The 9551-nt window shown below is 42.0% G+C and overlaps 1 long non-coding RNA gene across 1 annotated transcript in view; it reads left to right on the top strand.

Annotated features, from left to right (window-relative positions):
• LOC102076523 (uncharacterized) overlaps positions 1-8145 on the top strand; it is a 47264-nt gene extending 39119 nt beyond the window's left edge. The window contains exon 6 of the long non-coding RNA XR_003220462.1: positions 7826-8145. This is a non-coding gene — a long non-coding RNA (uncharacterized LOC102076523). The remainder of the gene's footprint in view (positions 1-7825) is intronic.
• Positions 8146-9551: the final 1406 nt, after the last annotated feature.

Consider the following 9551-nt stretch of genomic DNA (forward strand, 5'->3'; position numbering starts at 1 on the left):
GTCGGCCATAATTTCCAACCATTAAAAAGAACAAGTAAGCTGAGAATAGGTCCTGTCTTAATATCTGGAAGCGTTTAAATGTTGTTTTAGCTCAGCAAACACTTCAAAGTGGAAAGAGTGCTGTGGTTGACCACAGGGGAATAAATATGGTTTGTGATCAACTCACTAATTACCTTCTGCAGAGTAAATATGAGTTAGAAAAAAGGGAAAAAAAAGACTTTGCAAGCCACCCTGGTGTAAATGGTAGCTGTTACAGATGAATGTGGTCTTCAGATGCTTTATAATCTGAAGTGCGTGAGCACTGTTTGTGGATGACTACACTCTAGCGTTCATAATGCAATATCATCACAGCTCTGGCCTCCTCTCCGTGTTGACTAATGCCTCGCTGGACACACTTACACTGATGCAGCCTTTTTTGGTGTTTTACACCGTATCTGCAACCGAGGATCATCACAGCCTCTGTGCATGTGCTGATCTGCACTGACCTTACAAACCTTTGTCCCTCCCACACACTTTAGAGTCCTATCTGCTGTTAAAGAACGTCATTTCATGCTATATGACCTGCAAATGCTGTGCTACAGAAAGGAGGTGGTGACATTATGACAGGTTTTGTGGTGGTGCTACGCACATATACACACATACACACAGAGAGAGAGAGACTGCTGTGCCTGTCTGCCTGCTGTAGACAGTCACAATCTTGAAGTTTCCTGCCAAACCTCTGTTAATGTTTCCCTTGACCACGGTCCAGTTTGGAACATGTGGACTGTGGCTTGACATCCACTTGCGCACAGGATCATGGGTCAGGATCATGATGTGCCTTTCATGCACCTTCCTCTCTCTGCAATGTAATGTAAACAACTTCAAGTGTAGTACACTGGGCTGCTTCCTGCTGCTATGTGTGTGGCATCCTGCGTACGTCAGCTGATGGGACATAAAGTGAGTCTGTTTGCACAGTTATAAATACATGGACTGTGGATGGAAGCAGCCAAATTACCAAGTAATTTGGCCTGTTTTGATTTAGCTGTCGAAGTGTGGCGTGGAAACTTTTGCAGAAATTGATTATGACATGAAGCTGACAATGACATGAAAATCTCTTTTTGGATAAGTGAATTTTTCTTTGAAAATGGAAGCCAGGACTGAATGTGTGTTGCAACATGTTTTGCCTGCAGATTGATGAAATCAACAAAGCACAAGAGCTCTGAGAGGAAAAAAAGCTTGTGTTTTCAGATACAGACGGACTTTAGGCATTCATAGTATGTCATGCTTGCTTGTTTTCTATATTTTATTGCACACAAAACATGCAAAAGACCATTAAAAAAAAACCCCAAACAAACAAACCTCAGTGAGAACGTTTACCTGCCTCTCATTGTTACTCCTTATGTTTCCGACATCAAACCATCAAACACACAATCCTATAATGCTTCACAGGCTGAATACCACGCTGCAGTGTTTATGAGGGTTTGAACCAGTGCAAGCAGCCAATGCACAGTCATGGTAAAAAGAAAGCACCCCCCTCAGTTCTAATGTTTTATATGTCCTTACCAGGTCTTTGGTAAATGCAACCTGGATTAAGCCAGAATGCAGAGCAAGAGAAAAACTAAGTACACCCTATGATTCAACAGCTTGTAGAGCCACTTTTAACAACAATAACAATGACTTGAAGTAATCATTTTCTGTATGACTTTATCAGTCTCTCATATCATTGCAGAAGAATTTGTGAGGACCTCCCAGCCCATTGTTCCTTCAGTGGGCTGGTTTCAGTCATTATGCAAATGTACTGTTTATAAGATTGGGGAAACCTGCAGTCAGCTGAGACTGAAGAAGTCACTTGGATGAGTGACGAAACGTTTCTCCCACAAAACGCTACGTCCAGATGAACAGAATCAGCTTTTGGAGATTTCTTCATTTCATTGAGGTTTGTGATCATTTGTTTTTGCAGAGTCTGGACTCATTACAACACCTGGATTCTTTTCTTTTTTCAGCGATTCTGCTCTAGATTTGCTGCTGTGCTTTTGATCACTTTGCCAAACTTTAGCTGTTGGACACATGGCCTCACATTTCATTAGATTATTTTAGGATGCAGAGGTCCTTGTGACTGCAAAACAAACCCAAATCAACACTCCAACATCGCTTCTTGATAAATGGTATGAGGTGCTTGTATTTGGTTTTCACCAAATGTGGCCAAACATCCCAACTTTGGTATCATCTATCCAAAGCACATTGTCCCAGAAGTCTTTTGGTTTGTTCAGATGCAGCTTTGCAAACCTATGTTGTCATGAACTGTAACTTGTAACTTGGTGAGACCTGTGGAGATTTTTGCAGTTTCTCTAAATGTTGCACGGTGTGACCTTGGGGTGACCTTGGGGTGAATTTGGAAAGATCTTGGCAAAATCGCAGCATTGTGTTAATGCACACCTGAATGCTTCAAACCAGCAACCTGCTAAAACTTATGCTTTTACAGAAGTGGCTACTTACCCTCTTAATTCCTACGGAAGCAGGGTGTACTTACTTTTTCACACAGTGCCAATGCATTTTAGCCCAGTTTTTATTCACCATTGTATTCAGGTCCTATTTTTCTATGTGAAAATTTAAAAATGCAGCAAAAATGTATTTTGTGTGACAGTGACAAGTAACAAGCATTCTGGGAAAAATGACTTTTTCAAAGAAAGTTTCATTTCTTACTTGGGTAAGAATCCTGGAAAAGGCCAAACTGTGGGTCACAAAAGACAAACCAAAAAAACCCAATATACATTTTACCTCAGTCTTCACTGAGCATGTGCAGTGCACATAAGTGTGTGTCACACTTGCAGCAACGTGCTTTAAAATCTGAGGTTATTTACAGGTTTGATGTAATTCAGGTAAGTAAACATACTAGTGGACTATGTAAGTAGTCTAGCTGCTGGACTGGGAGCGGCAAAATAAATGCAGATGCTTCAGTCATTTCCTGCATCCCTGTAATTTTAAGAGATATGGGGGAAAAAATATGGAAACCTACTCATCCAGTTACCTGCTGCGCTCACAATTTGAGCAGCCAGCATCAGTGACTAAAGTTTACACGCAGTGCCGAGGTGTCTGCTCCATGAACGCTCTGCGTATGTTTCATGCTCAGTGTAGCCACAGCCTTACAAAGCTGAAGGCGATCTTCTCCCATCTGCATTGAATCCACATTTTTTGCTGCTATGTCACAGTCATCATAGTGTCATCAGTTTCTCATTTATGGTGCAGGATTAGGGACAAAATTAAGCTAAAATTAACCCAGCTGACTGATGTCATTTTTGATGTAGTTTTTAAAGATCTCCTAAAAACTCCTCCATCTATGAACGTAACATCAAGACAACCTGAAACTGTGTCTGCATTAAGTCTACATTGAGAACGTGCATTTTTATTTCACTCTCAGCTGTCACTTTCCATGTGAGCAACCTTGTGCAACAACAGGAATTCCCCCTTCCAGAAGAGACTGTCTAATATCCTCTGTATTTAATAAACACATTGAAGTTTAACTGAAATTCCTGTATTTAATTCAAACAGCGAAGCTCAGAGACGTGTGATGATCAGCAGCATCTCTGATTTGGAGTCAGCAAAGCCTTAAAACTCGCTGAAGTGTATCTGTGGCCAGACAAAGCCAACGCAAAGAGAGAAAGTGGCAGAGAGCACAGAGCCATGACCCGGAGGTCATTGGCAGTAGATAATCTGGTATGAGAACAACTGATAGCCTGTCAGTAATGATGGGGCCTAATACTGGAGAACAAAAAGGGAGGGGAGCCGCAGAAGAAAGAAAGAAACCTACTGAGAACTCCCCTATGTTTTTTGTCATCTGTGTGCCAAATTAGAGGGAGAGGGAAGAGTGGGGGGGCAAGGAGAGCGAAAGAGAGAGTGCAGATGGACCACACCGACTGACTGGTCGGACTAATGTGGACGTTTTCTCTCCAGGGTCAGATATATACTCTTAATTAGCCGGAGGAATGCGACGCATGAGAGCGGAACAGATACGTTACCGTTTTGGCCGGAATTTCCTTTCCTTCTGCGGCATGTGCTGCTTTAACCTGATTAGGTATGGCACTTATCAGCAAGAGATGAAAGCACACAGGACATCGGTGATGCATTGCTGGACACTCTGCTCTGCTTCCACTTCACCCCCATTTCCAACCCGACCCTCCCCGAGGTCATTACTGGCTGCGCCGTGTGTCATGGAATGAGGGAAACTGGGTCGGTCATTTACTGTAAGGCTGACACCGCGCCCTCGTTGCAGGCTCTTGTTTTGGGAACGGATCAAAAGGAAGTTTCGAGGGCGATAAACAAGCGGGGAGACTTTCAATAAAAAATCATTTTAACTGAAAGAACTCAAAACGAGATAAACAAGTTTCACAAGGCAGTGAGAGGGCCACGCTTTTGTAAGGAAGCGAGACGATTTCCAGTTCGCTCGTATGCGAGAGATTACAGTTTACTGAACCTGGCAGCAGCGAGTCAGAGCAGATTTCGTGGTTGCACTCCAGCGCACAGAAAAGCTTGTGGCAAGGTTAGGCCTGGCTTCCTGCTAATGATGGATTAGAAGGCTTTAAATGGCAGATGATGCTAGTTGGTATTGGCAGGCTTGGTGTGGTATAGCTTTAATCTGCCACATTTGTGGTTTTCTTAAGAAACAGGGCAATCCCAAGTTTAGCTGAAGCCAGGGGTATTTTTCCTGCATTCATCATGTTTGAGACCATTTGGCCTGAATTCACTCAGAGCTGTTTGTTGGTGGAATATAAGGGGGGAAAAAAACTCACGCTCCGGTGGTGTTAGGTATCTGCTCGGAAAGATGGCATCACTTTGCCGGTTTTGAATGCTCCCCGCAAGATGAAAAAAATACATAAAAGCACCACTTTATATTTTTATGAACTTTCTATCACAAAGAGGAAAAGTCACATCAAGTATATTTTTATGTTGTTGCTTTGTGTAAAAGGATCTCAGCTTATTATGCAACAGCACACTGAAGAACATGTATCTGTGTTTAAACTGTGTGAATGAATAGTTTCTGCATGAATCTAAAATTTCTGTGTTTTGTTAACCAAATGTGGTTTTAATCTGCAAACAACTTTCCAACTGACTCTAACAACAACATGAAAAGTTTTTTTTTTTAACTAATTAATCAGAATTTTTTAAAAAAACAACCTTTATTTAAACAGAACGTTAAGCTGTTGAGCTCTCGCATCACTAGCAGGACACTGGTGGATGCCATCACTCGCTCGCTTCTGCTTACTTTTCGCACTCTTGGCAGCGTCCCACTTGTGGATATTTGTCCAACAACTCTGGCAACCACGAGCTGACAGATCAGGTGGTCCTTGTCTTTCACTGGCTTCCCTCTTTTTATTCAAATTAACGTCAAACCTCAGCTGCAGTCAGTGCCGTGTGTCCTCGGTTGCTGCATCGCAAGCTTTGTTTTCATTTAAAAACTATTTCCACTCCAAAGGAAAGGCTTTGAAAAAGTGTCTCTTTCTGGTAAAATTCTCTAGGCTTTTTTTTTTTTTTTTCCTTTAGCAGCCAGGTTTCCCTGTTACAACAACAACATTATAGTCTCCACAATTACCTTTGAGGTAAATGTAGTCCTTTTAAAGATGAATGGGGACGTGGCACAAAGGAAAAAGCGGGCACACAGGTTAGAATAACTTTGACTTAATCTTATTTGATTCTCTTATTTGATTGATTCTAACACCACTGCTTTGTGTTTTGTGGTTTATAAATTGAAAAGATTTTTGGTGCAAACGTTAACAGGAAGGGTTACTTTAGTGATACCATAGGAAACCCACTGGCTATCCAAGGTGTGCAGAGAACAGGTAATATAATAATAATATAGTACAAGAGTTTTTGACTCTGCATGCTCACATTCAGATATCTGTTAGCTAAAAAGTGCTTCCAGTGTACTCTGCACATATCAGAATAACACAACAAGGATGGCTAACATAATAAAACTTTTACCGATATAGCATTTTGATAACACCTGACTCAAAGCATGACTTCATTCAAATGAAGCTTCAGATTCTCTTTAAATGCTACAGTCACACTTGGAAAAACAGTGGCTGGAGACCCCAGCATGAGTATTTGGACTGTGTGCGGTGAACTCACGATTTCGTTATTAGGCCTGTGCCCACTCACAATCAGCTGCTGTCTTCAAAGCAATTTTGCATCAAGATGGCGATAAAATGGCAATAAAATAGAGTGAGTCTGCTATTAGTTTGCAAATGAATGGGATTAAGTTGACAATTACGTGCAATCTGTTTTTTAATATTCATACAGTGACATGTGATATGTGTCCAGCGAGTCTAACGAGAACATCATAGATCTGGTAAAGGAAACACAAACAGTGATGTTGTTTCTGCAGGAAGGCAATTTAACTGCAACTTGGCATAGGTGCTCATCAACCTGGTGCTCATCAACCTGGTGCTCATCAACCTGGTGCTCATCAACCTGGTGCTCAACCGGTATATAACCAGAATACAGCAAATTGAGTCGAGTCCACTATTCTAAAGAGACTTGTTTTGCTTATTGGTGCAGGCTGACTTAGCTTGATAGCAACATCTTGTCAACCTGAATCACACGAAAATTATTATTAGATCTTCCCCAATCTGTCTGAGAGTGATAACAGGCTTTACTTCTATAGTTTGGAGACCAGCAGTTGCCTTGCAATCGAGAGCGGTAGCTCAGAGTTTGAGGATGTTGCACGCTCCTCTAGGCAATCAGCTGGTCACCGCAACTACTTGCAAATGTGGAAAATTTCTTCTGTTTCTGTTTTCCTGTTTTTTCTCCAGTGTGATTTAAACATAAAGGAAGTACTTGAGCTATTTTGTTTATATGAACAAGTCCTTAAATGTGCAAACATGACATGCACATTATTAAAACATGTGCATGCCGAGAATGAGAGTTTTTGAATATTTCACACACATTCAGACACCAAGCTGTTCAAAAGTGTGTGTGTGTGTGTGTGTGTGTGTGTGTGTGTGTGTGTGTGTGTGTGTAGGACACAAACGTGTTAATCTTCATGTTGAGGAAGGAGATGGTGGTCTTCCAATTGATGGGGTCCTGAATTCAGGCTAAACATGTATTTTTCAGAAAAGCCTCAACACAAACAAAATCAATCACCAGCTGTCACACAAACCTGCAGCGAAGTGGAACGCCGTGATTATACGTTTTCCTTATCAGAGAGCGCGCTTTCTTAACGTTCATGAATATTCCTTTCGCACTAAATAGGTTTGCAGTCTGTCTCCCTTCTCCTGTTGTATATATCAGAATGTGAATGATGTCAGATTTTACTATTGCTGCCGTGTGCCATATGCGAGCTATCACTTCTGAATGCGAGACCTGCCTCTGCTTGTGGCCAGCAGCACATCTGCTCACCTTCTGTGGTGGGCTTCACTAAAGTGTGTGTGTATTTGTGTGAAGCACATAATATACACACAAACACATGCGTGCACATGACACAGTCACAGGTGGAGCCTCAGTGTGAGTGCAACAGCGAACATGTCTTTACATCTTCCATGAACAAAGTCTATCCGAAGAATAGTCCAGGCTACTGATCCCATGTACCACACGTCTTGTACCTAAAAGCCTAAGCATTACAGGGGCCTCAGAGCTGATGGTTGCACTAATGACCTGGATGGATAATGTGTAATGTGTGTTACGGTAAATGAAAATGAGGTCATACCCCCTCATTTTCATTTTGTACCCCACACAGAGCTTGTTCCCAGCTCCTCCTTGTACTACTACTACTAATGCGATTCTTTATCTTTCCCACACATGCTAACACCAACACACAGAAACACACACATCCTTATGGTCTGTATTTGCTCAGGGGTTACTGGAACAGGCCACACTGAAGTCTGGAAACAGAAGGACATCCAGCCTCACAGCCTCCAGGTCTCACGGTTCCACTGATTGACCTGATGAAGACCAAAGGCTTCCAATCACAGAGTCAATGTGCGCTGCGTGTCTGTACGAGTAGAGTATGTGTGTGGGCAGGCCCGTCATTGTATGTGTGTGTGTGTCGCCTCCTGACCACACACACGGTTTGGATGAACCATTATCATTTGCACATTAAACTCTTGGAAAACAGTCCAGAAATGGGCCCTGGTCCTTCAGCTGTTGTCTTTCTTTAATCTCGCACATGAAGGCCAACATCAGAAGTGCGTCACGTGTGTTTGTACGTGTGTATCAGTGGTGGTTTGTTCAAACTCTCACCAAGGTGTCTGAGACACACAACACGGCCTCAATCTTTCGATCATCACACCAACAAGACGCAAATTAAACCTCCTTATCACAATGGCTCAACAAACTCACAGAGACCCATCAACAGATCACGCGTCCTGCAATTGTGCAAGTGTGCAAATGCACGTATGCACAAACAAGTAAACAAGACCAAAAGAAAAGGAAAGAAATGCAGTCAAAAATGCATAAATCAGAAGACCATTTATCTACATATGCAGTACATAAGATATCCTTACGTGAGTCAGTGGGTGAGTAAGAAAAAAATGATGCATGAAGCAATTAATATTCATAAACAGCACTTTTTCAACATGAGTAGAAGGGGCCTCTCTAGGAAAGTCTGAGAGAAAGATGACAGAGGAGTAAATGATGGGGCACAAGCGGGGAACAGATCTACACAACTAACATGCACGATTAGGCAATCAGGCTTAGGCTCTGCAGGAAAACATATTTTCGAGAATATTAACATTTTATTGACCTCTCAGGCCACACGTAAGCTGAATAAATTATTCTGACATATTTCAGATGTCAGAGGTTAAGGGTAGTGCAACATCTGTAGCTTGAATGGATTCACAGTAAGGAGGGATAACTGTGTAGCTAATGGAGGGAGACGATCATATCTGAATGTGTTTCTGACACAGCAGCACATCTCTGCTCCTATTCTCTGCAAGAGCGCTGTTCGGCGGGCAGCAGATGTGTGTCCTTCCTCAAGATAAACAGTCATCGGTAAAGGCCACATGCCTGCCACATGGTTAAAAAGACAAATGTCACCAGCTGTTGCCAAGGTTGACAAGAAATTCTTCAGTTGCATTAATTAAAAGTGCCAAATCAAAGAATCTCTGGAGTCTATATAACCTGGGAAGAAGAAGTCATCACACCTACCATCACATGTTCAGTGTGTATAAGTTTATTATTACAAGTCCTCCTCCTGCTGTGTGTCTGACATCACATGACTAATGTCTAATGAGCAACTCAAATTTTCTTTTAGTGCTCTGGGTTTTTCATTTACAATCATTGAATTAAGCACACCTGTTCCACTGCACTTTAACACAAATATCCAATCCAATATCCAATCACGTGGCAGCACCTCATTGCATTTAGGTACGCAGACATGGTCAAGCTGACCTGCTGAAGTTCAAACCGAGCATCAAAATGAGGAAGAAAGGTGATTTAAGTGGCGCTGAACATGACATGGTTGTTGGCACTTGATGAGCTGGTCTAGAAACTGCTGATCTGCTGAGATTTTCCCCACAAAACCATCTCAAGGTTTTATACACAATGGTCCAAAAAAGAGAAACTATCCAGCGAGTGGCAAT

Source organism: Oreochromis niloticus, linkage group LG6 (genome assembly GCF_001858045.2).
Source record: "Oreochromis niloticus isolate F11D_XX linkage group LG6, O_niloticus_UMD_NMBU, whole genome shotgun sequence".
NCBI lineage: Eukaryota > Metazoa > Chordata > Actinopteri > Cichliformes > Cichlidae > Oreochromis > Oreochromis niloticus.